The sequence below is a fragment of the Cricetulus griseus genome, chromosome 3, assembly GCF_003668045.3.
Source record: "Cricetulus griseus strain 17A/GY chromosome 3, alternate assembly CriGri-PICRH-1.0, whole genome shotgun sequence".
NCBI lineage: Eukaryota > Metazoa > Chordata > Mammalia > Rodentia > Cricetidae > Cricetulus > Cricetulus griseus.
The window spans coordinates 212,516,943-212,544,748 of NC_048596.1; the positions used below are offsets into that span (position 1 = coordinate 212,516,943).

The 27,806-nt window shown below is 41.8% G+C and overlaps 1 long non-coding RNA gene across 2 annotated transcripts in view; it reads left to right on the plus strand.

Annotated features, from left to right (window-relative positions):
* Positions 1–307: 307 nt before the first annotated feature.
* Positions 308–27,806, plus strand: part of LOC103159467 — a 33,571-nt gene continuing 6,072 nt past the window's right edge. The window contains exons 1-5 of one of the 2 annotated variants that reach the window (XR_003483313.2): positions 308–324; positions 2,253–2,360; positions 8,039–8,169; positions 22,482–22,588; positions 27,178–27,365. This is a non-coding gene — a long non-coding RNA (uncharacterized LOC103159467). Of the gene's footprint in view, positions 325–1,967; positions 2,361–8,038; positions 8,170–22,481; positions 22,589–27,177; positions 27,366–27,806 lie in introns of those variants that run through there. The other variant, XR_003483312.2, reaches the window with a different exon arrangement.

The window sequence follows — 27,806 nt, forward strand, 5'->3', positions numbered from 1 at the left end:
TTGTCTGTCTGCTGCCCATGAAGGTGGCAGAGACACCTGAATTTTTCTATGAGAAATGAATAATATTAATGACCTTCAGAATTCTATTAATATTATGTTATTACTTGCTCGTCTGATTGCTGTAGCGAAACACCCAACCAAAGCAAATTAAGGATGGAAGGATTTATTTTGTCTTGTAATTCCAGGGTATAGAGTCCATCATGGCAGCATGAGCAGGGGGAGGCTGGTCACATGGAGTCCACAGTCAAGCTGTATTTCGAGTGCCTGTATCCTGCTCACATTCTGCTTTCTATTCAGCCCATGGAGCAGTACCACCCATATTAGGTGAGTCTTTCTACCTTAACCCAGTCTAGATAATCCCTCACAGACAGGAACAGAGGTTTGTTTACATGCTGATTTTAAATCCCAGCAGGTTGACAATCAAGATCAACCATTATATATTTACATTAATAAAATTGTATATTACAATCTCCCAATTCCTGTTTTGAAAGTGTAGGCCAGTGGTTCTCAACCTGTGGACCACGGCTCCTTTGGGGATGATCAAATGATTCTTTCACAAGGGTTGCCTAAGACCACCAGAATACAGAGATATTTATATTACAATTCATAACAATGCTAAGATTATGGTTATGAAGTAGCAATGAAGATAATTTTATGACTGGGGGGTCACCACAACACAAGGGACTGTCTTAAAGGGTCACAGCATTAAGAAGGTTGAGAACCACTGAGCTAAGTGAAAATAGAAAGTCATTGGGTATCAAGTAGCAAGTATAAATTCTGAGTTTTAGGTTTGTGTTTTTACCTGAATTTTGTTTGTTTCTCTGTATTTGTAATACCATCTACTTTTTCTTTACATTCATCTTCCTGTATTTCAGAAAGAATAAATAAAGCCCTTCTCCAAACTCTGCTCATACCATACATATCCATAAGGACCATAGAACTATTGTCAATGCGTCTATTATTGTTCTCTTTAATTTCTTGAAAACCAATTAGAAAACAATTGAGACCAGTTTATGAATTATTTAATCTAAGATTGTTGGATTTTAACCAATGTTACATTCTCCACTACCCCAAGAGACATCTGCAACTTTCAGGAGGTATTTTTGATTGTCACAACTAGAAGTATTTAACCAGTGATGATGCTAACTAGTCTACAAAGTAGAAGATATGTCATAACAAGGATTATAAAGCTCAAGTTGTCTGTATTGCTAATGTGGAGAAGCCCTGTCTGGAAACCAGGTAAAATGCATGGAGCTTACATGCCCAGACATGCCCAAGAACAAGATCTTGCACAGTATGTCCCCAGAGCACCCTCAAAGTGGTAGTGCTGCCTACAGCAGACCACTGTGTTCCCTTTAGGCTTCAGATCATCAGATCATGTGCCCTGTGAAGGAAGGCTGTTCCTGTGGTTATCACTTCACTACCTTCTGTATACTGTCTATAAAATTGCAGACACTTTTGGAAATTTTGATTGTCATTTTACATAATTTTTAAGGATTCACTTTTAATGTCAGAGTTTTCCTTTTTTTCTCTTTTATAAGAAAAAAATAATATTTGGAAAAACCTTTAAACCTTTTCTGTTGTCTCTATGAATGGGGAAAAATCACTGGAAACCTATGTGTGTCCATTTCTAAACAAATACAGAATGACTTCTGGACAGCCATTTAAATGGTAACTTAGGGAGTCACTTCCAGCATTTACCATTTTTCAAGCTTACTACTTTATTTTTCCATTATTTGTGTGTCATGAATTTAACCTGAGACCTCATACTTGCTAAGCAAGCATTCAATCTGCTACCGAGCTACACACCCAAGCCTTATGTATGTCACTTTAAAAATTCGACATAGTTGATTAGACAACTGGATTTATGGCAGGATGTGTGACTCATTCAAGGACTCAGAAACATAAGTCAGATTTGAGATTCAGGAAAACAAGTTGAAAGAGAATGCATAAAGGTCATAGACAACCCTGAAACTCCAGAAACTCAATACAAAATGTAACACGGCCAGAAATGTAGCAAATACTATAGAACATTCACTTCATGTGGACACGGCCCTGGGTTCAAGTCCCATAGCAGGGAAAGAAAGAGTAACATGGCCTGACTCTGTAGAGAAAAGTAGGGGCTTAATATCCAGCTATGATTTGTACAACTATTGAAGCCATCAGTCTACACCCCTTAAGCTTCAATGAAGCCCTCAGACCCACAGGGAAGACTGACTCAGCCGTGTCTCATGTCTCTTTCTCTGTAAAAGGTCACCTGTTCTGTGGCCAGTTGTGCTGTTCAGAAACCCAAGAACGAAAAACCAGCAACATCAGTCTTGGAGGCAGGAAGACAGTGTAGGATGGTCAAGACTTAGTAGGTAAAAGAGATTTTTCTTGTCTCCTATTCCTTTGGGTCATTTTAATTTAAAGCCTGTTGAAATGTTCTCAATTGCGTGACTTTTTATTATTAGATTGTTTGCTAACTGTGAGTTTGATAGGAACCAAAAAGAACCAGAAGGAACTTTTTCAAGTAGTCAGGAACTGACCATGTTGGTCTGAGTGAGAGTAGAGTTCAGAAGGAACTGAGTAGGGTGGGGATTGAGGGGGGGGGAGGCAAGGTGAATAAAACCATGGACCACAGTGATCAAATTGCATCTCAAATGGCCTGTGAAAACAGAAAGCTGCTTCAGCCCCAAAGCAACTATGGGTTATACACTGGTTAGTTTTTGTCAACATGACACAAACTAGAGTCATTTGGGTAGAGGGAACTTCACTTGGGAAAATGGTTCTGTCAGACTGGCCAACAAGCATACCTGTGTTGCAGTTCTTGATTGTTGATTGATGCAGGAGGGCCCAGGTCACTGTGGGCAATGCCATCCCTGGGCAGGTAGGTAATAGCCCTGCTGATTGACTGGGTGAACCCTCTATGATTGTGGAGAGTGCGAAATGTTGCAGGTCCAGAGCCTAATTACAGTTTATCTTTGGCTAGCTTCAGACTACTGACTAGCCATTCCCTGCTTGCTACCTCTGTATGGGAACTAACATCCTGACTACAGGTAAAAACCTTCAGGATAAATTAAGGAAAGTCTAATTTTCCACCAACCAAAAGGCCTAAGAGTCATAAGAAAACATCTCAGGCCCAGAGCTAAGATTTCTCTACTTTGCTATAATCATGTAATAAATGTTCCCACCAATGTACTTGAAAAGTGCCTGGATAAAGGACTTTCTCTGTTCTGTTTCTATAAAAACTTCATGAGTCTGCTTTCACATTGGAACATGAAATTTGGGACAACCTAAATCTGTGTTTCTGGGCCATGATCACTCAAATTTGCCAAAAAAAAAAAAAAAAAAAGCCACCTCTTACCTTTTTTGAGTTCAGTACTGTTTTTGCATTGACAATAGAAACAGAAACCAAAGTAGGACAGGGTCCCCTCAATACCAAGAGACATTTTTCATTATATATAACTCCTTCCTCAGCACTTCTTGGGAAAATATTATAATCTATTTATTAACTCAGGATTTTTATTTGATCCATTTATACTTTTCCTTACAGACACACTATAAATATTGAGATTAGTTGTATATTTATATATGATATGGAATTTATCTGATGTATTCATTAATTTTGCAGTAGAGTTTTATTGTTGTCCTTTATAATCCAAACATTGGGAGCATTGAACCAAGCTATTTGCTTCATAATATAAAATAAATAAGAAGACAATGGTTTGAAAACTAGGCCTCAATTTAGACTACCACTGTATAATTAGATAAGTTTCTTGTAGATTGTTTTGTTTTATGTACTTAGACATACATACATGTTCATAAATTTACAGCATTCTACAGAGGGAACAAATAAGCACAACTTTATGAAAAGTTTTTAGTTTACTTGTATAAAGAGCCTTTTTTCAGATTTCTGGTTTATTTATTATAATTCAATTAATTTGTTTATTAATACATACATTCTTTTTAAAGATTTTTTTACTTGTTTGAGTCTTTTGTCTGTATGTATATCTATGTACCACATGTGTGCCTGGTTCCTACAGAGGTCAGATTCCCTGGGTCCTCTGGAAGAGCAACAGTGCTCTTAACTGATGAGTCATCTCTCCAGCCCCTTAATGCAGAAATCCTAACTGATTGATAATTCCACTTTTAAAAATTCAATTTAAATACTGGATGAATGTATTAAGCAGTATTCTAGTAGTCGACACTCGGCATGTATTGTTTAATTTTTCATTTTTACTATGATATCAATATCAGGGCCTTGTACATGCTAAGCAAATGCTCCACCACTGACCTCCCTACCTAGTCCCTGAGTATATTATTTTATATGTGCCATGTTTTAAAAAGGTTAGCTTTTATTATTTTTAATCATCTATGTGTGTGTAGGGGGGAGGCTATGTGTGTCTATGTGTAGGTATGTTTCATGAATGCAGAGGCCCGGGAGGCTAGGGTACTGGAATCTCCTGGAGCTAGAATTACAGGCAGTTGTGAGCTGCCACATGGGTGCTGATAATCAAACATGTACGCTCTGGAAGAACAACCAGTGGTCTTACCTGCTGCCCTCCCACAAGCTCTATATGTGCCTTTAATAAGCCAAAGCTGGCACTACCTTCACTGAACAGATGTAGCAAATAAAGCAAAGAAATTAAGAAATTTGCCCAGGGTCAGGTGGTAGGAAATGGAGTCTGGTTTTAAAACTGAATCTGAAACAGAAAACCATAACTTGGAGCCAAAAGCCTGGAACAGAGCACCATAAATTTTTCATTGGTCTAGGTATAACTTTATGTAAAAACCACATTTTTTATAGTAGTCCATAGGGGAGAATTAATCACAAATTCAAACTGACTTTTCTTATTACTTCCAATTACCGAGCTTTTACATATGTTGGTTAACAAACAGGCTTTAACTTTAAATCTCAAAATGTTTTCATAATAAAATTTTACTTGATATTTAAAACAACCTGTAAGATTTACTATTTTTCCATTAATATTACACCCTACATTTAGCAGTGTACATCAAAAGCCTTAAAATACTTCTTTCTCTCCTAATTTAGAGATTCTTATCCTCTAGAAGTACATGCTTTTTTTTTTACAAACATATTAATTTATATAAATTTTTAAACTTGAAATTTGTGAGTAACTTATAAACACATTAAAGAATGGAATGGTTAAATAAATGATGACCCTGGTATTCTAAAAGATGTTGATAATGTATCATAACATGGAAAAACACTTGTGTTTTCTTTTGGTCTTACTTGAAGTGTAATGAACAGAAAAGTGCAGAAGGATAGAGTACAATTTAGTCACAATGTAAGGGCTAAAGTTAACCTGTAAGCCCCATTTGCCCAAGGACATATAACTTCCAGGAATGCTGGAGGCTGTTGTTCATGTAAGATAACAAGGCAAGTGGTTTTTTGTTTTTTGTTTTTTGTTTTTTGTTTTTTTTTTTTTTGCTTCAGTAAACAAGCTTGGATACCCCAACTGCACAGGATGTGCTTGATTACACCTAGGTGGGAGGTACATAGACAGGAAGTACTTCAGGATGTATGCTTGCCCCTGATTGGACAAAGGCAGAAAGATTAGGCTTGTAGCCTTTATAGGCACCAGGCTGACCTAATTTAGCACCATTTCTCTGGGAATTCTCAATATGGACCTGGCCAGTGTTCATCTTCCTGGCCAGTATTTAATAAAGTTTGCTTCAGTTGGACAGTTGTGGATTCAGTCTTTCTCCTCCCAATTTTCAGGCTTAACAACAACTATATAAGATGAACGTTCCATAGTCACAGAACCTGAAGATATCAACCCGGGTTTTAAATGCCTTTGAACTTTACTTCTATTTTCTCTGTTTTCCTTTCCCCCTTTTGGATGGGGCAGAAGGGGCTTGAATCTGGGGCCTAAAGCATGGTAGGAAATCAATTTTCACATGCTAATATGAAACAGAAAGATATCTTTTAAACTTGCTTTTAAAGTTATGAACAGAATGGCTAACCCTCAGCTAGTTTGATCTTCTGTGATAGGTTCAATGTGCAAAGATTCCCACCAGCACTGCCGAAGGAAAGAGTGTAGCTAACCTCCCTGATTAGAAATACAAACACTTGGACTTTTCATTCACAAGCCATTGCTCCCATTTCTGAGCTGTAAGCCAGAAGCTCAGCCGCCCACACCCTGTGTGGCTCCTGATACCTCATCCCAGTTTTGCTTCCTGGTTCAGGAGTTACTCTATATGCTGACAAAGTTTAAAAACAATTGTCTTCACAAGCCACTGAGAGAGCCAAGAGGAAACAACACAGTGGCTTTCTTCTCTGTGGCTACTTAGAAGGCTGATATTGTTGACACCTGGGTAGTGAGGCAGGTAGAAATAAGATCCATGTCTTCTAGGACAAATATAAAGATTTGGGACTGGAAAAATGACTCAGTGGTTAAAAGCACTAACTACTCCAGATGACCCAAGTTGTACACCAGCACTCACAACTGTCTGTAACTGCACTTACAAGAGTATCCAATGCCACCTTCTGGACTCTGTAAGTCATGTATGTATGTGGTGCCTATACAGACATATGCAGGCAAAACATCCATACACATAAAATAAAAAATAAAAGGTAGAAAAAAAATAAAGATTCATGTCAACGTGGAATATGACCCAAACTGCCAAGTCAAAGGTCTTTGATGAGCTGAGATATAACTAAGCTATAGTCTTCAAATTTCCTACTGCATATTCTTCAGAACAAAAACTATCAATTTGCAGTTTGAAAAATTTTGATAATATCTATTCATTTTCATGTTTCTTTGATGTAATTTTTGAAAGCATTTTAAAAGTTTAAAAACATGACAAGACTCTTCTCTTTGGTCTTTTTCACCCTGAAGCCACAACTCTCAACCTCTCTCCTAAATGTCTCCAACCTTAACTCTAAAATGCAACCCAGAACCCAGCATCCGCCCCTGCCCCCACTTCCTCCTTGCCAGTGGATGCTGAGAAGATATCTACACAGCTAAGCAGGATAAATAGCTTGTCACCAGCCCAGTAGGCTGTTAGTCTTCTTCGTGTACTAGCCAAAGTTGTAGACTTTAGGAAGTTCATTTGGTTTCTATGTGGCTTTGTTTTGATTGGTTGAATTAGACACTTTTCCTTTAGAGACTTAGCACTGGCTGAGGCAGTCAGTTAATTCTGCTTAGGCTGCCACAATATCATCAAATGCTAATCCATTCATTCAAAACCACACCTTATTAGGGTCAGGTACAGAACTTTTGCCTCCAACCTTGTGGGTTTATTTAGTGATTAGTTGAGAGTTCCTGCAGCTGTGTCCTTTCAGTGACTGTTTAATGGTGGCCAAGAGAGTTGAGGTCAGCTGCCAGGACTTGGAATCTGGAGGAACACATGAACACATTATTCTTTTTCTCTGAAGCTATCCAATTCTTCTTCCAATCACATGGGGAGATAGGCAGAGGGTGTTCTGAAGCAACCCAGCAGCTTACTGCTGAAGCTACTGCCCATGTATGACACTACTGTGAGAGAATGGGCTCCTACCTACCGTCAGTGTGATCTTCATCAGCAAGTTAATTACAGAAGGTGCCATACATAAAAGCTAACCCCAAGCAGCTTCTGGCTTTAGTTGCGGGCTTTAGTTTTCTCAAAGACTACACGTTGGGTTCAGTCTGCAATGAGAGGCTGGAAAGATGCGTTCCCATGCTTACTGAATATGAAAGAGGCTTTTGTTTAAGTTGATTTTTGCTACAATTATTCACAGCTACAGTTCTCTTTACTGCAGAGAGGGGAAATTACCTCAGAGGTTGCAAGGTTTTTAGTTGGACTGACTGTCTGGAGGAAAAGTTTTTTGTTGTTGTTTTGTTTTGTTTTTTTGTAAAGTGTTTTGTTCAGCGTGATGGAGAACCAAAATGCCATCATCATTATCACTGGCCTTCCTCCACTGTGGCTTCTCTCCAGATTCTCGCCAGAAATTCTGACTAATAGGCTGAGTCACCAAGTTTCAGATGTTTATGTATTTCAACACAATTCCCAGGCTTATGGGATTTTTTATTTATTTATTTTCTGGTTTCAGGACTTGGAAAGAATCAAACATCCTTCTGAATTTCCAGTCTAGTGTCACTGAGTGACTGGGCACAAGGTGGGCAGATGGAATTGCTCCTTCACTAGCAAAGGTCCAAGTGTCACCAAAATGTCAAATGATTAGTAAGTACTTCCAGCTTGGAGGGGATTCAGTTAACGATAAATATTTGTGTTTCTACCATGGTAGTGGTAATAATTTAAAATAAGAAGTGCATGCAGTGAAAATATGGAAAAGTGGATGCTTGGAAATTTCAGGGCACTCACTAGTTACCAACATGGCAAAGATGTGTATCTTTGCTCCTGTAGCTCCTCAAAAGAATGATGAGTGGACATGCTGAACTAACATATCATTTTTTAGTAAAAAAAAAAAAAAATCCATGACTTTTGTTATTGTCTCAGTTTTGGCTGGGTGGTGGTGGTGCACACCTTTAATTCCAGTACTCAGGAGACAGAGGCAGGCAGATCTCTAAATTTTTTCTGTATCTTTAGTCATATCAGTCCCCAGTTGTTTGTAGACTATAAGCATCTCTGAATCTTACGCCAATTCTTTAAAAACTTATTTCTATTTTGTGTGTATGAATGTTTTGTTCTCTTGTATTCAAGTGTACTGTGTGTGTGTGCCTGGTGCCCATGGAGGTAAGAGGACATTGGGTTCCCTGGTGCTGGCACTGGATGTTTGTAAGCTGCCATGTGGGTGCTGGGAACAAAACCCAAGTCCTCTACAAAAGAAGCAAATGCGCTTAACTACTGAGCCATCTTTCACAGCCCTTCATGTTGGGGCCACTAGAGTTCTTTCCTCTAGCAAATCCTCAGACGGAAAAGAGACTGAGTTCCTGCCTCCTCCTGCCATCTTACTTCCTGTCTGTAAGAACGCCAGACCTCTATGGTTAACTAATGGCTAGCTCCGCCCTCTGTTCTTCAGGCAAGCTTTATTTGTTAGAGCACAAACAAGATATCATCACATCTGCCCCACATTCCATGCACGTTATTCCCTGCATTTGTGGAACAGCATATTCTGAGTGCGGTCTGAGGAGTTCAGAGAAGTAAGACCTTCTCAGATCTTTTCGCTTTCACCCCCTAATATCTGACTCCAAGTTTTTACTACATTCATGTGGTCCAGAACACCAGTTATAATCTGACAACATAAAAGACAATGGTATGAAGTAAAATAAATTTGATATTTAAAAGAGTTTATTCACCATTCTTTAGGAATGTCCTACAATGGTGTATATATAGAATGTTCTAGAATACAAATTCATAATAAGTGCTGGAGAGATGGCTCAGAGGTTAAGAACACTGAGCGCTCTTCCAGAGGCCCTGAGTTCAATTCCCAGCAACCACATGGAGGCTCACAACCATCTATAATGAGATCTGGTGGCCTCTTCCAGCCTGCAGGCATACATGCAGGCAGAACATTGTATGCATAATAAATAAAATCTTTCTTTAAAAGAATTTAAAATAAATAAATAAATTCATAATATTCTTGTCCTTCAAGCAAGCTATATCTTTTTCATTGTGAATTCATGGGGGAATATGCCTAAACCGATGGTCTTTTGAAAAAGTCTATCTGCCATTTTTCAGCCAATGAGCATCCTTACGACCTGCAGAGACAAATGCCTAGCGGTCCTCTGTCCCCCAGCTTGTTCTATGACTTCACAATGAGATTCTTTAAGCTGAGTTTGACACTGAAGCAGTTGGATACGCAAGTGATGTTGTTATCTTCAAACATGGTTTGTGAACTACCCACAGTCCCACCCTGTGGCCAGTGAACTGCATTAACTTGCTCTCTGGATTCTAGAGTTAGATTGCTTCCCTAACAACATCACTTTTCAGTACCTGGAGATTTCTTTTTCTTTTTAAGATTTATTTTATTTTCCTTTATGTATGTGAGTGTTTTGCCTGCATGTATGAAACATGTCTTGTGCTCACAGAAGTTAGAAGAGTGTCAGATCCCCGGGAACTGGAGTCATGGATGGTTATGAGTCACCATCTGGGCACTGAGAATTGAGTACTCTTGACCACTGAGCCATTTCTCCAGCCCAATTCCTGGAAATTTCAACTATATTGCACATGAATATTTTCTGGGCCCAGTATTGAAAACTAAAAATGGAAAGCAGAGAGAAGCAGCTACAAAAAAAAATGGCTGAAAACGTTTACCTCTATGCTAGGGAACGCCACCTACTGATACAGCCAGTCGGCAAGTACAGGGCCTAATGGCAGGGAGCCTGCACCTTGCACCCTTAGTTCTTCCACAGTTCTGGCACTGGACATTAACAGCCAATGTGCTATTATGGCTTGTCTGCCACACATAAATGCAATATTATTACACAATTATTCCAATCTAGGGCAACATGAAATGATGAAAAACTATTTTCCCTTCAAATCAGACACAACTAGCATTCATCTTGCCAGTGTGTGCCAGAAAATGAATATTGAGCACTTCTTTTGCAATTGATCTTAGCCAAAAGGTGAAGAAGGAAAAAGACTCTGTGTGTGTGTGTTTGGGGGGGGGGGGTGGTATTGCTATGGCCTTTCACATCCTAGACAATACCCTAGTCCAGCAAATATCTTTGGATAAGACTGACTCAAGAGAACTATATCCACGTGAGGCCTTTAACCCAAAGTGGGCTGTGTGCAGGGTCTGGCGCACAGGGTCTGTGCAAGACCAATGACACACATAAACAGAAAGCGAGGACCTCATAGGAAAGAACAAAGAGCTAGGGCACTGGGCTAGAAAAAAAGCTGGGATTAAGGGCTGGGTTTGACAATAGATTAATAAAACAAGTCTTTCTAATCTGAATAGAGCTATTGCCTTCAGCTACAACCTGAAACAATTAGAGTCAAGTGGTAAATTAGACACAGTATTTTGTAAAAAGTTCCTTCCCTAGGTCCATTGCATCACTAGGGTTTGGTCGGAGGAAATGCCTGCTTGTGGCTCTTTCCAACTCTTGGCTGGGCGCCAGAATCTGAAACCCTCTGGGATACTCAGGCCCACTCCCAAAGCCCGAGAACGCTCAACACTGCCGCTTTTATGCATTGACTTAGGACAAATGTGCATTTAAAACCTGGCAGGGAGAGAAGTCTTGGAGATTGCTGGCCTGGGGCTGCAACGATGGGCTTTGGGAAGGTAAATGACAAGAGGCTGCTTTCGCTACAGTATGGGTCTCAGGCCTGCCCTACATCCCCGCGGGGTGCGGAGCCGGCAGAGGGATGGGCAGCGGGTCGCCAGGGATGCTCCCTGGAGCGCGCTCAGGTGCATCAGGCGCTGCTCCACAGCTGCTCCCGCGCCGCCTCGGGAATGGGGCTCGGCTGAGGTCGCGGCTTTCCCGCCCGCAGGCTGGGGGGCGGGGCGGCCCCAGCCACATCCCCCGCATCCCATCCCCCAGCGCAGCCCGGCTTCCACATCCTCCCGGCGTCTGTCTTTCCCGCGTTCCCCACGAGAGACATGGCCGGGAGCAGTGAGAAGGCGCCAGACTCCCGGAGAGGCGTCGTGGTAAATGCAAACTCCGTACCCCGGACTCCTTAGCTCACTGCCCTCTCCTCCCTTCGTGGCATCCCCCTTTAGCTGAAATGCGTTCGGGTGAGGACCTGCCACGGCTTTGTTCCCCCTCCGAAGGGGGATCGCTTTCTCCTTTGCATCCAGACCTCCCCTCTCCACCCCGTCTGACGAAACCCCTACTAAAGTCGCTCCGCCATCCCGAATTCTCTGTGACTCCTCCCCTTCCACCCTCCCTCGGGTCTCCAGCCTGGAAGCCTGCGTCCTACTGGGTCCCCACTTCTGCTAGCCACAAAGAGCCTGGCCTTCGAGCTGGGGTCTGGGAAGACCCCAGCGTGCAGCTCTAGCGGCCCTCTCACCAGCGCTGCCTCCTTACTTCAATGAATTTCCAGATTTTTGTTTGTTTGTTTTGTTTTTTGTTTTGTTTTGTTTTTCAAAAAAATCTACTGATAACTCTTCCGGGCAGCCAAGAAACATAGTAGCACAAGTGAATGGAATTGGAGCTTTAAATCTGCGGCGCGGCTTTGCAGAAGTCAGCAGCCCGAGTGCCCTGTGCCTTGTCTGTGAAGAAAGACAAGGTGGATGTGTGAAATACCCAGTGGTGTGTCAAGATGGAAGGATGGAGGGTGGGGCCAGATCCGAACCTCTTCAGTTCTAGGGATCATTGAGGTGTCAACCAGAGGGTACCCACCTCCCAGAATCCTGGAATCAAGCTCCAGCGGGTGGTAGTTATGGCTACCAGGATTGGTGTGAAAAGGTGTCAGGGTGGTGGGTGGGGCTGATTTGCCACTAAGAGTCTCTTCCCGTAGCTCAGCGCGTAATTCAAAGTTAATCTGTTTATGGAAATGAAATGGATTGAACTAGAATGAGTGGGTTGGGAAGGAAACACCTCTCACTTTAATAGAACTGCTCCGGTTGAAATGTGGGGTTCAGCTCTTAATTTAACAGCAAGACCTGCCTTTCGTAAATGAGGGAGGGGTGCCTTTAGTCTGCCCTGCTAGTCTGGTCTTAGTGTTGGAACAAGACAAAGGCTCTTTATCCCCCCGGAATGTGCATTCTAGGGGAGGGGCATAGGCAAGCAGAGTGAAAACACACAGTCAAGATAATTCTGACAGCCAGGTGGACAAGAGGAAGGAGGAGAACAGTTACTGGAAGGGATGGGAGCAGTGTCTTTGCTCATATGATCAAAGAGTTGTAGTGACATTTCACCCAACATACGAAGCATAAACACGGTCCCCGTGTGGGGACCCAAGGCACAGAGACTCATGTCAAGGGAAAAGGAGATCATTGTGTCTGATTTGTGCTTTGACAATAAAAACACTCCAGCCACCGTGAGTATGGTAGACCAGATGGGAGGAGGCGAAAATATGAAAGAGGAAATATTAAATTGACTCCCATATTATGTCTATAATGCTCACAGGTCAGGTTACCCTGTAGGCAACCTGAAATTCATACTTGAAACTCCAGAATGTGATAGGGTAGATCTGGGAAACCATCATCAGAAGGTTAGTTAATATTTTGTGAATAAATGAAGAATGAAGTGGAAAACGGAAGAAATAAAAACAACTGTTAAGAACAGATGCCTGGAAAACCGAAAATGTGAGAGTTACACGGTGGGCACAAAGCCAAATAAAGGGACCACCAAGAATGCAGAGCTGTATGGGAGAAAGCAGAAGAGTAGATGCCTGGAGATCACAGTTCGGTGGAAGTGGATTTGCCAGGGTCATGAGATCATTGAGAGTGTCAGATGCTGCCAGAGAGCAAGTAGGATGAGGGTGGGCAGGAGGCCTTTAGTGTGGAGTATCCTTCAAATAGCCATCCCTAGAATGCTTAGAGTACCACTATATTATAAATACTAGATGCTTCTAATGAACAATGGCATGATCCGACTGGAGCTGTGGCTCAGAGGCAGAGCATCTGCCTTGCATAGAATCCATCCCCAGCACAACTGATTATTAAAAATCAAAAGGAGATAAATCTAGATGTACTAGATTATTGAAGTCTAAAAAGCAAATGAAAGAGCAGAGTAAATATGATAGTCCCATCTATTAGTGTCAACGGAGGCCCTCTTGTGAGAGATGCATGGACATAGCAAGTGGTGCATAAGGAGAGGACAGGCGATGTGCACCAGCTGGTGTGGGGCTTGGGCACCAAGGGTGGTTGCTGAACTGCACAAGTTCCCCCAAGGTTGGCAGTAACCAGCACAGGATGGAAATGCCCCTAAATATGTTCATTTCTCCAGTAGAACTTGGATAGTAAAGTTCAGAGACCATTCGGGTGCTAAAGGAAAGGGCTAGGGAAGCTAGAGAAGATGGGTGTGCTGGCAAAATAGAGAGCTCTTAAGGATGGGATGAAAAAAATCAAAAGGAACTTATAACAATAAAAATGCTAGTAGAAAAAAGAAATTAAAATAATAAAAAAAACAAGTGTTTTTTTGGGCACTTCTTTTGTGGTTTTGTCAAGTCCTTCATTTAATCTGAGTGAATCTGTAAGTAGGTATCCCATACTTTTCATTTACAGAAACAAAAATGAGAGCTCTGAGGGAATACATAAAGCCTAGCATTATGTAGTTAGGCTAGGCACACAATGAGCAGGTGTCAGAAGCAGAATTGAGAGAGCTTTTAAACCCCATGCTACACAGGAGGCTGTAACTTTAGAGATAGGGCTGCTCTGCAGACTGGTGGGCCTATGGGAATGTGTTGCTAGTATAGAATTAGGATAAAATAATTGAGGGGGACAATTGAAGGAGCTACAAGTCGGATCGGTTAGAACGATCAGGAAGGTGGGCTTTAGTAAAGCACCCAAGGTGTTTATCAGTGACTAGGAAGGAAAAACCTGGGTCAGGAGGGCTGCAATGGCAAAGGTGGTTAGAGGAATGGGGCCAAATGATTTAATCGTGACACAAGCACAATCTGTGTAAGAAGAGGGCCTATTAAGAAATTTAAGCCTAGCTCTACCTGACCAAGGAAACCTGAACAGAGAAGTGTCTCCTTCCAGGGAATAGAAATAAAGGCAAAGACCCATGGCTGCTCTAGATGGTAAAAATAAAGGATGGCTGAAGTGTGAGCCACAGACAAGACATTGATGTGATGATCTCCTTAAGGCTCAGGGAACGTTGTGTAAGAAAGGGCAGAAAGAATGTAAGAGCCTCAGGATGGAGAATGGGGCTGGGAAAGAGCAGGATGTAGGGATGGGAACCATGAACTCACAGCAGCTGGGTGTGCTGACACAGAAGTCATCTATGAAGAGGGATGGGACCCACAGGATCTTATTCACATGCTGCTGATCTGTTGGTAACCCAGATCCTGGAAGAGGGGTGTTAGACCCCCAGAAAACTCAGGACTCCTGGGTCTAAGCCCAGGACTGCGGTCACCCCAATCACCAGGCAGATTCGAAAGCTTGCTGCAAACAGCATGAGGCTTTATTGTTGTTTAACGAACTAACCCCATGTTAGCTCGGGTCTTTCACCCACCATGGCAGATGGCTAGCAAAGACAGCTCGAAGGGGCTGCATAGAGATCTTGTAGGGCAGCGTAAGGGGAGTGTCTAGGGGTACGCACAGGCTCAGGATTGGTGTGCCTCCAGGCTTGGAGGGCTTGCCCTGTGTTGATTGGCCAACTGGTTGTTATGGCCCATAGGCCCTCCCAGGGTGGTTGCTATGCTCTGCGCGTCATTGCTGTGCACTTGTCCATAAAGCACACCCAGAGCCGTAAAGCATAGTGCCACCAGCTAACTTCTGATTGGTTCCTTGCCACGAGGCAGGCATCTGACCTCTTAGTGACTAGGACAAGGTCATGGCAAGCAAGTGTTACTGTCATGGCTGCTGAAATGGGGAGCTGGTCCCTTCAGGGGAAAGCATGGTTGTGTACCCACTGCTGAGCCCACCAGGCTCTGATGGTAGGTTCAAACTCATTATCACACAGATGGCTGTGGTGAAACAATATGGGACACAAAACAAAACCAAAGCTAATAGGGAAAAGGTAATTATGGGGGGCGGGGTAGTGGCTGGAAGGGACCAGAGAGAAAAGGAAGGAGGGTCGGTCTAGAATGCATGGTGCACATGTATGAAAATGTGAAATAACAACTTACTAATAAAAGCATTAAAATAGGTCTTATCTGCCAGTGACTTTCAGTTGAGGTGGGGTAGGAGGAGTATTAATGCATTATAAAGAATAAATAGTACCATACAATAATTGCTAAATGAACAGATATGAACTGAGTTCAGATATCTTGTTCACAGTTGGTTGTCGATTGGTTTGGAGCTAGTAGTCACCAGCTGTGTAGTTGATACATCCTGGTTATTTCTCAAGGAGATAAATTTGTCTCTGCCCTCCAGGCTTTTGGAGTCAGGTTCTCAGAAAGCTTTGTCTCTCCAGTTTGTGTTTTACTAAAGTGTTTTCAAAGGATCCATAATTAATATCTACTCAAGGAAGTCTGGGAAAAGATGAGAAAAATTACTGTTGAGTGTCTTTTATGCTTAACTCTCATTCCCATGCAGATGGAGTAGCAATATCTGAGAATAAGTAAGAGGAAGAAGAACAATGCAGCAGAGGAGGCACTGGGATACAACAGTGTTACCTGGCTCTTCTTTCAGCACCACTTGTGTCCATTGTCCATTGTTGAGCTGGGCTCTGGGCTAGGCCTATTGATGTGGCTGTCTGGGATTCTGTGCTGATGGGGAAACAGGCACAGCCATGAAAACCAATGACAAGAGTCTGTCTGCAAGGGAGAGCAGGGCTAAGTGCAAATAGTCTAAGGAAGAAAGAATAGGTTGTTAATGTAGCTTCAAATTTGAACCAGAGAGTCAGATGGGTTCTGGATCTGGACGTGGTATAAAATGACTCAGTTACTGTGTTTGTCACTTCCCCAGCTTGGAGATGTTTTGCCTCTTTGGACAGAGAGAGCATTGTGTGGAGTGAACTTGGAGCATGTTATCTGTGATCCTGAAACTATTTAAAGATGCTTTGTTTTTCAATTTTTTTTTGTTTTGTTTTAAAGCAAGCGAATCCATTACTTAAGGTTCATAGCCACCCTGCGTCACTCCAGGGATAGACTTACTCATAACACAATTTGTGTGCAAAGACAGCAAAACAGACCCAGAGCCTCTTGTCTCTGATTGTCTTATCTCCGCAGTGAAACCACCCTTTCAGATTAACTGGAAACAATGGCCACTTGTGATTGTTGGAACAGTTTTAGAGAAATGCATTTCTACCAGATTCACATTTATCGCTTGATCTGGGGAGTAAGAGTGTGGCAAATTACACTGAGGTTTTTCCTTAAATGAGTTAAAACATAAATAAGTGGTTATGTGGGTTATACAGAAAACCAATGCTTCAGTATAGTTACATGGCTATGTCATTGCATAAGCACTATAGACCACACACTAGTGAGTCTTATATTAATTATCTGTCTTATTTAACCTTCACAATAGCCATGTGAGGCAGGTATTGACTTTATTTTAGAGACATTACAATGTCCGAGGTTCCATAGCTACCAGACTTGCCCCAGAGGAGTTAGACTTTGAAATCTGTGATAGCCACCATTACTCATGTTGCTCTGAGCTACTGATTGCTCTGACCATTTTCACGTATAGATTTGTTTCATGATTTTCTTGCTGTATTTTCCTTTTCTTTGGCATACATGTGGGGGGTGTTGCATTTGTTCAGTATTTGTTATGCCCTAATCATAGCACTCACTATTGATATCATCCACTCCATGAGTTTTATCGTATCTTAAAGAAAAGGGAGTCACACATCTTTAATCCCAGCACTCAGGAGACAGAGGCAGAAACAGGTGGACCTCTGTGAATATAAATCCCAGCCTGACCTACATAGCTAGCTCCGGGATAATCATGCCTGCAGTGATATTCTGTCTCAAAAACCAAAGAAAGAAAAGGAAAACGGGCTCTCCTAATCTCATGGCAGTAAAAATCAGAATGGAGCATGATCTTGGCATACAGACTAATCTCTAAGATTCAGAGCAAAGAGCTGTAAGAATTCACATGGCAGGAGGTATGAGTTCAGGAGACCATTAATTACCAGTGTCATGAGTGGAAGAGCTCCAGGAAGTAGAGTGGGTAGCATCATGTGTCCAGAAGGAAAGCCGGAAGAAGCGCTGGATGATCTCCCTGGATGGGTGTTACTGTGCCAGGGGCTCTCACAGAGGCTGTAGGCCATTCAGGTGCTGTTATGTCACCGAGCAGACACTCTGGTGTTAAAGGTCACAGCAGACTCCTGGAATTTCCAGGGTGGGATCCAGAGTTGCTCTGTACAAGTTCACCAGTCACACCAACCAGTGTGCTAGTAAGGTGTAGCAGTCTAACACTTTTTGAGTATGCAGACGGTGTACCCCTTTTTGGCCAGTGCAGCAGCTATGAATCTCTGGAACCTTGAAGAGTAGGGCTTTTTTGTTGTTGTTTGTTTGTTTGTTTGTTTGTTGTTTTGTTTTTTCCCATTACAAGGAGACAAACTGAGGGTTGAGCTTGGAGTTCTGAGGTAAAGACTGTCTCATTCATTTGAAAGTTCAATATTTTAAGTACTCACCAGATCTCAGATCAGTGGTCTGGGCACTAGGGATGGAACAAAGAGTGAGATGAAGTCTCTGTCAGAAGTAGCTCACATTCTAGCCAAGACAGAGGACACACACACACACACACACACACACACACTCTCATATACACACACGTGCATGCAGTCAGTCATGCACACACTAATACACACAGGCACACGCATGAACATTCATTCACACATACTCACACACTCATACATACACACATAGTAATACATGCTATGAAGGAAAGTAAAATTAGATATGAAGAATACAGAAATGGGATGGGAAAGGAGGGGAGTGTCAGTTTATATTTGTGGTCACACAAGGGCTCTCTGTACAGGTGACAGTGCAGGAACTAGAGAAAAAGATTGTGCAAACCACATGCTCATCTGCAGGAAGAGTATTGTACGTTAAAGAAATAGAAAAATACTAAACATTTTCAACAGATTCAATCAGTGAGGAGAAGGTGGTTGGAGCAGAGGGACGGAGAAAATACCAGAGAATCAAGAGAAGGACATTCTGATGGCCATGGGGAGGACTCCAGGTTTTACTGGGCATGAAATGAGAAGTCCTTGAAAAAGTTTGAGCAGGCAAATGTCATGATGGGAAATTCACTCCACAAAGCTTGACACAGCTACCATGGTGGGAGAAGCAAAGGCAGGCTTGGTCATTTCTGTGGTAGTCCAGGATGGAATGATGGCAGCATAGACCCAGATCAGGGTGGAGAGGGAGCAGGGGAGCTTGCAAAGGTGTGGTTCTGCTCACACTGGGAGGGGATTGGAGAGAGGATAAAATACCAAGTGGCATAAAGACTAAAGGAAAAATGAAGCCATTGCCAAAGTTTCAGTTTGAAAAACTGGAAGAATGTGCTGGGATAGGGAAGGGATGGGGAAATAACATAAGTTTGGTCTCACTGGAGACCAAAATTAGGATGAGAGTGACTTGGGCCCTACCATAAAACACCCTTTCTAAAACCCCAGTCAAAGGGAATCGGTTTGAGTTCTTCATACAGAGGAGGGTGGGAGTGGGGTGGGGATTGTCCCAGCACAAGACGGAGTGGTTGGGAATGGACTCTAAACCAGCTGCAAGCAGATAAGATAGAGCAGAGAATGGAAGGTGTGAAACTGTTCCCAAAGAGCCCGAGGTGGAGCCTTGGCTACAACAGAGCTGCAGGGAACCCCAGGGGAATAGGGTAGAGGATGACAACGTGAGAGCAGTCAGCGAGGCTTCTTCCAGGAAGAAGTGGATCGATCTGAGCTTCCAAGGAGGTGAACTTTGGCACAGAGACAGAGGGAGTAAAGAAACAAGGGCAGTGAGTGTGTAAGAGAGATGAAGGAAGTCAGAGCTGGGAAGAATTAGGTGTCCTGGAGACCCCTGAAAACACTGCCGGCTATTGCCATTGATTGCCCTCAGTTGACCACCAGAAATTGATAGTAAGACCCTATTGCTGAAAATGTCACACACACTTTGATCACAGGGCATGGAAAAGTCAAGTTGGTGCTAAGAAGCTTCCTCCCTGCTAATTAGTTTTCATAGTACTGTAAAGTGTTATGCCCTGTGAGGTTGATTGGCATGGCAAGATACGCCTATAGGTACCCTAGTGGCCTGAATGTTGTGGGGCAACCATCATTTTCTGATGCATTTGAGGTCTGTCCCACAGAAATACATGCCTGGTACTGCAAATATGGTTGGGGAACTCATAGGCCGCAGCAGTAAACCTTTTACAGTTATTTTTCTAAATGGACATAGTATCAAACTGCCCTATAAATTCCTGTCTCTCAGGCAAAGCCTGGTGGCATACACCTTTAATCCCAGCACTCAGAAGGCAAAGGCAGGCAGATCTCTGTGAGTTTGAGGCCAGCCTGGTCTACAACGCTAGTTTCAGGACAGCCAGGGCTGTTACACAGTACACAGAGAGGCCCTGCCTCAAAAAGCCAATCAACCAACCAACCAAACAACCAACCAACCAACCAACCAAAAGTCCTGTCTCTCTAGCCATACATTAGTGCAGCTCTAGAGCTCATCAGAGAAGGATTTTGTGCACTAGATGCCCATTAATGCAGAGTCCCACAAAGTACAGAGAATAAGTGCCTAGGGAGTACTCATCCACAAACGGGACATCTCTATCTCACACAGCCCTTCTCCCTAAGGCCCAGGAACCACCTCAGGAGAGGGAGCCAAAGTATTTTAAGAGCCAGAGGTCAGGGAGGATCTGAGAGCAACACTGTCTTTTTTACAGGACAGGACCACTGCAGTTATGAATTCACAGCAACTGTGGTTAATATGTTTTCTGTACCCTGAAAATAGATTTCTCCACTGACGAAGTAAGCCAGCTCACGACAAATTTGAAAAGTAAAAGACAAGGTTTACTTGGGCAAAGCAACTCCTGAGTGATTCTCTAGCCCCCAGAGATTGAGGTGGGAGAAGGGAGAGGAAGAAAATCACATGGCTGAACTAAATGAGGGGGATTAAATACCCTGTAAACACTTGGTGATGTGGCACCACAAACTGAGTTTGTGCCCAAGTATGGTATTCTTTGGGTGGGTCAAGGGTGGTAGGGGGTGTCTGGGGCTGCTGGCAACTTCAGGGAAAGAGCCAGGAACACGCAACTGGGCTCTTGTTGGCTTTTCTTTATTGGAGATTCTTTACAGGCGGGGTCTAGAGAGAGAAATCGGACTTCCTGGAGCAAGCTGGAGGTTCCAGCTGAACAGTGATTGCCTACACAAGATCAATCCAGTCAACATTTTAACTTGGAGAGGAACGAGCTAATAAACCCTCACCCCTAGTCAAGGAACTAGTGACCACTGATGGCTTCTGTGGGAAAGAAAGTCAGTTTTCTCTAAGGGTGTAGCATCTAGTAGATCAACCATTCTCCAGGGGATTATGGCCCCAACCCCATGAGTATAAGGGCAACACAAATTGGGCCCAGTGGGTTAAAAAACAAACAAACAAACATGAAATTAGGAGAGGTGGTGAGTAGGAGGATCAATCTGAAAGAAACTAGGAGGAGTTGGGGGTGAACGTGGTCAAAATATATTGTATGCATGTACAAAATATCACAGATTTAATAAAATATTACATAGGCATGCATATACATACATAGAATCATGACTAGACTGGAAACCAATCTGAGGACATAGATTAGATGTAGAAATGAGCTAGAAAATCAGGCTGGGTTGTATCATTATAGACCTTCATGGCTCAAATCTGGGCATGGTAGTTCAGAAAAAGTGGAAAAATGATTAAAGAAAGAGAGCTATGAAACCTTATACAGAAAGGTTTTCATATATAACAATTTCATTGTTACATCCTACCTTGTTTATGTGAAAGGAAAAAGCAACTTTCACCTTCATTTTCTTTTGTTATTACTCTAACCAGAACACTTGTGCATGAAGTCTCAGGCAAGAGAAAGGATTGCTGGCTCGCTACCAGTCTGTGTACTGTGAATAGGCCAGTTTTCTTGAACCACCACATCCTAAGACTGGCTGAAGTTCCTTTAAAAGGACATCCTGTTTCAGTCTTTACTGCACTGACCCTGGCACCTAGAAGTCTGGGTCAACTGTGATCCTGGGATATACTTTTCATAGGTAAACCTTCCCAGGTATATGAGCCAATTCATAGTGAAGAGAAATGCAGAATATATCATAATGCTATATATTATATGATCATAAATGCTATAATGTAGTCATACTATTTTTATAATGTAGACACAAAGTACATGCTTACACATACATTCTTTTTTTTTTATCATGCCAGAGCCTAAGTTTAGGCTCTGTTATTGAGATGCACCTATACTGTGCATCTATAAAGTTCCTTCGGGTTAGCTAAAAGACACTGAGTTTAGGACCTCGAGAGATGGCTGGGTAGTTAAGAGTACTTACTACTCCTGAAGAGGGCCCAGGTTCAGTTCCCAGTACCTACATCAAGTAGTTCCTAACCACCTGTAACTCCATTTCCAGGGCATCTGATGCTCTCTGACCTCTGAACTGGCCTTTGAGGATACTTGCATGCATGTAGTATACACAAACTCATGCAGACACACATACACACACACACACACACACACACACACACACACACACACACACAAATAAATAAAAAGAATAAAATAATTTTAAAAAACATTAGGTTTTCATTTTTATAATGTATGATGCCAATAGTTGAATGGAGAACACAGATGATCTTAGTACTCCCTTGTTCTATCAGGTTACACAATCACCCCTTACTAAGTTTTTCATAGCTGGAGGGAATATATTAATGTATTGAAATATGCAGAACTAATGTCTGTGTTCAACTTTGTTCTGTTTTCAAATCACAGGTTCTTTTCCTTATTATTTATATTTAAAAAACAAATAACAAAAGTACCATAACCAAACTACTTTGATTTACAGCTTATGGGTAATTGGCCAGGATATGACTTGGATTTATTCACGTACCCGAAGTACTATTTCAGTGACCTGGAGTGTGTGCTCATCCCTCACGGCATCTTAGTGGACAGGTGAGTGCTGTGTCCTGTGTCAGCACTGCATTGGGGTGGCCCCCTCTTGTGTGACTCTTACTGTACTGTTAGGGACTTTCCTTGGTGGCTGGGAAAACTGTTATAGGGTAGCGAATTTGAACCCAAGGAGCAAGTGCACTCACTGAATGGTGTACATAGGCATTTACTCAGGAAGATTGGGAAGAAGGCTATACACATGTAAGCTATTATAAATAATACCCCGCCCCCGCAAAATAAAATGAAAAAACAAAAAACAATGCCCTGTACCAACCAGAGAGATGAGGTAAAGCATGGCTTTGCACCCAGAAACATTTGTCTCATGCTTTTCACAGACTTCTGGTTTAACCAGGGAATGTTGGGAGGTGAACTTTACCTTCTCAGGACGTGTTCTTAAAACCCTGACTTTCCCTGCAATTTCCTTTCCTCTGGAACAAACAGTGTGTCACAGGTCGGCCAGTCAGCTTGTGTATGATTGTGTCTATCAACGGTAATGCTTGGAGAATAATTGAATCTGCAATCTCAAACTATCTGTGGAAGGCACAGATATTTTCTCTCCCCTACCAGGTCCTTCACTTCTAGTCCTGGATGCTTCACTTTACTCTTGGTTTTCAAAAGGCTGCCTTTGACTCCCTGCCATGACTCCGGATTTGTAGGTGTAGCCCTTTAACAGAACTGCCTCAGTATCTAGACCACCTAGCCCACTCCTGTACCAAGACTGAATAAGTAAATCTTCACCTTCAAAGGAAGATGCTTAAGGTCTGAGATCAGTGACTCTGAAGAGGCCCAGAATCCAGAGAGGAAGACAGTGGAGACTGAAAAGCTGGAGTCCCCAGGCTCTTTCTTCCCTATGTTCCATTTTGACCTCTATTGTTTTTTAGTCTGTTATACTCTTGTGAGGATAAATTTAATTTTGTGAACCAAGTCCTCAAAGCAAAAGAAAAGTTCAAACATATCCACACGGCACTCCTACATATTATCTTTCTATCAATCCCTGTCAGTAAAAAGGACTTTTCATTCATACAAATTCCTAGATTGTGTAAGATTTCTATTGCCTAAGACTTGTATGTTGCTTATTGTCTCAACTCAAAAGGGTATCATAAAAATTAAGTTCCAGTTTGGAGTTTATCATGGCCTAAGATGGATTTCCCGTGGCAACTACATTTGATCTTTAGAAGGAAAGAATTTCCATCAAATAAATTTAGGGAATTTTACAGTTTTCCAATGTGCAAAATCTCATTAGCATATTAAAGGTTGGGAAATTTGCCACACACCCCCGCTCCCTGAAAATTGTAACGAAGGCTCTCGACTTAAATAATTATGTCAACTTAATGTGTGCAAAAAGAAACTTCATTTACTAGCTTTTTCATACACCTCAAATGCAGTCTCCTCTAGTATCAGTTTGGGAGGCTCCATGTGTAAACAAATTCTTACTTTTCTCACTTGAATGTTGTGGTTTTAGTTAACCGTACCCTGATAGAAAACATGGTTGTGTCTGGGTAAGATGACCTTAGCCCTTTCCCTATACAGTGGCACCGCCCAGTGAACTTGGTGGAGTGTGTATTGTTATCCTTTGTGTCTAAAAAACCCTGCATCAGTGGTCCAGAGTGGGGCCCAGGATTTCAGTCCTCACCTTTAAAACAAGAATTTGACATATTTGACAGACTGCAGAATTCGCCCATTATGGGGGAATGATTCCATGATATCAGTATATTTTTACACTTGGGCCCCATCTCCACTATCCAGTCTTGCGATTACATTAACCTACTGCCAGACAGTCTCTTATCAGCTTTGTTTCCCTGGAAATTTCTCTGAATGTGTCATGGAAATAAAGTCATAAAGTATCTAATCATCAATCCAGCAGCCAGCGAACTTTTGGACTCCTAATTTGGACCTGTGAACAGTATATGTAGAGTTCATGGTACAGATGTATCTTTTCGTTTCTCCTCAATGGGGTCCTTAGGGTAGAATTCTGGGCTTCCTGGTGAGTTTCAACAACTGCAGGTTGTTTCCCAAAGAGGCTGGTCCCAAAAGGACCCCAGTTTTCTTTGCATCCTTGCTGACATCGTGTATTGTCTGTCCTTTGGGTCACCAACATCCTAGTATATGTATAATGTTATCTCCCTGTGATTTGAACTTATACTTTCTGAACCATTAGTGTGCTTATTGGCTACACAGTCTTTTTCTGTGGGAGTTAAAAGTGTTTATTCAAGCCCTTTGTCGATTTTCTTATTTGGTTGTTTGTCTTCCTGTTGAGTTATAAAAGGTTTAAATATATAATTAATAATAATGTAATTTATATAAATATGATTTAAATTATATAAATATATAATTAGATATATTAGATACAACTCCTTTATTAGGTTACGATTTATATTTTTCCAGTTTGTCTGGTTCTGTCATTTTCTTGTTGGAATCTTTTGAGAATAATTTATATTCTGTTGTTTGGTGGAGTGCTGTACACATATCAACTGGATCCAGCTTACTGATGGGTTGTTCAGTTCAACTTTATCCTTGTTGATTTTCCAAGTGCTGGATCTTTCATGCCTGGTAGAGAGAGTGCAGAAGCCTCTAAAGGCAGTGGTAGATGTGTCTGTTTCTCCTTGTTCTATCAGTCATCTGGCACCCTTAGGGAACAGTATACAGTATACAGTATACGTGTATATGTGTACAGTAGGAATTTTTATGTTTTCTTCAGGAACTGACAGAGATTGCTGAGGATGCAATGACTGTCTTTAGTCCTAATCATTTTCCTATATTCTGACTGAAAGTAAGATAGCTTCTTCAGCTTTCTTTTGATTGCTATTAGCATGGCATGTCCTTCTCTATCCTTTCACTTTAATCTGAGTCCTTATGTTTAAAGTGGGATTTGGGGAGCTGGGGAGATGCTCGGGGGTAAAGTACTTGTTGTGCAAGCATGCAATTCTAAGCTAGAGCCCCAGAACCCAGATGAAAAGGCTGGTATGGTAAGCTATACCTATAATTCCAGCTTTGGGGAGACAGAGACAGGCAGGTCCTGGGGCAGGCAGGGAAGCCAGTTTACCCTAATTGGTAAGCTCCAGGACCCACTGAGACCCTATCTCAAAAATATGATGAACAACTCCCACAAAATGATATGCTAGGTTGACCTCAGGCATCCAAACATACATAAACTTGCATATATATGCATGTAAACATGCATGCACACACATACACATACACACACAGAGACACTATGGTATGTATGTACATATACATAATACACTAAATAAATAAGTATAATGGAAAATTTATGAATTCAAATACCTAAGGTCATGTCAGATATTCTGATGTACAATCTTTGGGTGATAAAATTTAGATAAACACTACCTGAAAACAGCTAACATTCTACATGTGTATATATATGAACACTTGCAAAGTGTAACATAGAATCCATATCACATATATAGAGCATGGCGATTATAAAAATGTATGCATACATACATAATTCAGTTTTTCCATTTTAATGTAATCCAACTTTAAATGCTAGTGGGGATTTTCTTTTTGCAGCACAAGCTTGATATCCTGCCTCTGTTTAAGTTTTTTAGTTTTGTGTGGGGAGTAGCTATGTCCTTGCAGACATGGGAGGAGTAGAAGCCTGTGAAGGTAGTTCCAGTGAGCTGCCGGAGGCAGGCCAAGGCCTGTTCATTGCCTCCAGGGAGCATCCTCCATATTGGATTTCATGCTGTATTGCACCTCTTGCCATTGTATGGGGGCATCTTTCCCATATGTGGTATGCTCCTTTGGTGAGTATATGACTTTTTTTTTAAAGTTACTCTGAACTTGACTTTTCTTCCAGTGTAAGGTGAGTGAGTCACTCCCTGTCGTAGGGTTTCTTTTGCTGTGATAAAACACCAGGACCAAAAGCAGCTTGGGAAGGAAGGGGTTTATTTCACCCTACACTTCCAGGTAACAGCCTGGAAGTGTAACAGTAACAGGGAAGTCAGGACAGGAATTCAAGCAGTGTGGGAACTTGGAGGCAGGAACTGAAGCAGAAGCTACAGAGGAAGGCTGCTCACTGGCTTGCTTCTCATGGCTTGCTCAGCTTGCTTTCTTACACAACCCAGGACCTCCTGCACAGGAATGGCACCCCCCACAGTGATCTGAGCCCTCCTCCATCAATCATTAACCTGCACAGTACTCCACAGACTTTCCTACAGGCCAAACTTATGGAGGCATTGTCTCAATTAAGATTCCCTCTTCCTACCTAAGTCTAGGTTTGTATCAAGTTGACAAAAAACGATCAGCACTCTATTTCCACTTTCTTTGCTATGGAATGAAGCTATCACTAAATACCATAAAAACATTTTAACAAGCAGGTTCTGTAATGATAGGATGATAGGTAGCATGTATGATCTCTAACAGCTCACTGTTTCTGACACACAGGAGCCGTGATGTCGCTGTCGGAAGTATGTTTTGAACACTTTGTTCTCACCTTAACAGAACTTATCTGCCTGAAGCTTTCACTTTCCCAAGCTTTTCTCCATATTCATCAAAGTGATTTGAACTGTATGAAACATCATACGGTTTGCCAGTTGTACCATAATATACCTTTTATTTCTTACTTTCTTCAGAATTGAGCGTCTGGCAAAGGATATAATGAAAGACATAGGCTGCCATGATATTCTGGTCCTGTGTGTGCTGAAAGGAGGTTACAAATTCTGTGCTGATCTCGTAGAACACCTCAAGAACATCAGCCGAAACTCAGATTGATTTGTCTCTATGAAGGTTGACTTACTTCATCAGACTAAAAAGTTACAAGGTAAGTCATTGCATGTTCCATTTTTATTGCAGAATTATCAGAACTCACAATTCCTTAGTACAGAAGAACTAGTAAAGTTATGAAAATGAAGTCTTGTGTCTAAAACACTGAAATGAAAATGATGAGTATAGTTTTTGTTTTTTTTTCAAAACAGGGTTCCTCTGTGTAGTCCTGGCTGCCCTGGAACTCACTCTATAGACCAGGCTCACCTGGAACTCAGAGATCTGTCTGACTCTGCCTCCCAAGTGCTGGTATTAAAGGCATGTGCCACCATGCCCAGCTTGAGTGTAATTCTTTTAATGTACAAAAATATGATGATTATAAGAATTTAAATAATATTCTTCTATTTTCACATATGTGGAAAGACTCTTTGGAAATGATTCCTGCATTTGTTCATGTGACTAAAGCTGATGAGTGTAGTCAATGTAAAGAAAGTCTGGT